Source organism: Marmota monax, unplaced genomic scaffold (assembly GCF_021218885.2).
Source record: "Marmota monax isolate L192 unplaced genomic scaffold, Marmota_monax_Labrador192_F-V1.1 WCK01_AAM20220418_F8-fsc00248, whole genome shotgun sequence".
NCBI lineage: Eukaryota > Metazoa > Chordata > Mammalia > Rodentia > Sciuridae > Marmota > Marmota monax.
Window position 1 is genome coordinate 1,813,873 of NW_026692019.1, and position 2,139 is coordinate 1,816,011.

The window sequence follows — 2,139 nt, forward strand, 5'->3', positions numbered from 1 at the left end:
GTTATGTTTAGGATCAGTGCTAGGTTTAAATTTAGGGTTAGTGTCATTCTTAGGGTTAGTTTTAGCTTTAGGGTTACTGTTAGAATTAGTGTTAGAGTGAGGGTTACCATTTTTGATAGGGTTAGGATTAGGTTTAGGGTTTGTCTTAGGGTTAGGTTTAGGGATAGTTTTATGGTTAGTGTTAGCGTTAGAGTGAGGGGTAGTGTTAGTTTTAGGGTTACGCTTAGGGTTAGGGTTTAGTGTTAGTTTCAGGGTTATGGTTAGTGTTAGTGTTAGGGTATAGTTAGGGTTAAGGTTAGTTTTAGTATAGGGTTAGGGTTGGGGTAAGGATTGGTATTAATATTTGGGTTTGAATTCGTGTTAGGGTTAAAGTTAGGGTTAGGATTAGTGTTACGTAAAGTTTAGGGTTATGGTTATGGTTTGGGTTAGGTTTTTTGTTAGGGTTAGGATTAGGGTTACATTAGGGTTAGGGTTAGAGTTATGGTTAGGGTTAGGGTTAATGTTAGGGTTAGAATTATGGTTAGATTTATTTTTAATGTAAGGTTATGTTTAGGATTAGGGTTAGTGTTACGGTTAGGGTGTTAGTTTAAGCATTAGGGTTAGGTTTGGTGTTAGTGTTAGGCTTAAGGTAAGGGTTAGGGTTAGGGTTCGTGTTAGGGTTAGGGTTACAGTTCAGGATAGGTTAGGGTTACTTTTAGGTTTAGGATTAGGTTAAGGTTAGTGTTACAGTTAGGCTTAGGGTTAAGTTTAGGGTTAGTTTTAGGATTACATTTGTGGTTATGGTTACGGTTAGTTTTTGGGTTAGAATTAGAGTTAGAGTTAGAGTTCGGGTTATGTTTAGGGGTAGTTTTAGAGATAGGGCAAAGATTAAGGTTAGGGTTAGTGTTATGATTTGTGTTAGAGTAAGTGTTATGCTTAGTGTTTGTGTTAGGGTTAAAGTTAGATTTAGGTTTTGAGTTATGTTTAGTAAGTGGGTTGAAGTGAGGCATAGAGTTAGGGTTAGGGTTAGTTTTATGGTTATGAGTAGGTTAGGGTTAGTGTTAGGGTTAGGGTTCGGTTTAATGTTAGTGTTAGTGTTAAGGTAAGGGTGAGGGATAGGATTAGTGTTAGGTTTAGGGTTAGGGTTAGGGTTAGGGTTAGAGTTAGTGATACAATTAGGGTGGATGTTAGGGTTAGTGTTAGGATTAGGGTTAGAGTTAGTATTAGGTTTAGTGTTAGGGTTAGAGTTAGGCTTAAAGTTAAGAAAGAGCTATGGATAGTGTTATGTTAGGATTAAGGTTACATTTTGGTTAGAGTTTGTGTTAGGGTTACCGTTAGGTTTAGGGTTAGGGTTACTTTAAGCTTGGGGTTAGAGTTAGGGTTAGTGTTAATTAATATTAGGGTTAATGTAAGGGTTAAGAACAGGTTTAGTGTTAGGGTACTGGTTAGTTTTAAGCTATTGTCAGGGTTAAGATTAGGTTTAGAGTTAGTGTTAGGGTTAAGTTTAGTGATAGGGTTAGTGTTAGGTTTAGGGTTAGGGTTAGGGTTAGCGTTAGATTTAAGATTAGGTTTATGGTTAGGGTTAGTGTTACATTTAGGGTTATGGTTATGGTTAGGATTAGTGTTTGAGTTATTGTTAGATTTAGGATTAAGGATAGTGTTAGAAATACAATTAGGGTTAGATTTAGGGTATGATTAGAGTTAGGGTGAGGTTTAGGATTAGTATTAGGGTTTGGTTTAGGTTTAGGGTTTGTGTTTGGGTTAGGTTTACAATTAGGGTTAGGGTTATTGATAGTGTTTGTGTTAAGTTTAAGTTTAGGTTTTGTATTAGGGTTAGGGATAGTTTTAGGGTTAGTATTATAGTTAGTATTATCGTTAAGTTTAGGGTCATGGTTTTTCTTACCATTAGGGTTAGGATTAGGGTATGGTTATTGTTAGGGATAGGGTTAGGTTTAGGGTTAGTGTTAGGCTTAGGGTAAGGGTTTGGGTTAGTGTTAGGTTTTGGTTACCGTTAGGTTTCGGTTATGGTAATAATTAGGGTTAGGTTTAGGGTTTGTTTTACGGTTAGGGTTAGGGTTAGGTTTGGGATTAGAATTTTGGTTAGGGTTAGGGTTAGTGTTATGTATAGGGTTAGGTTTAATGTTGGGTTAGGGTTAGAAT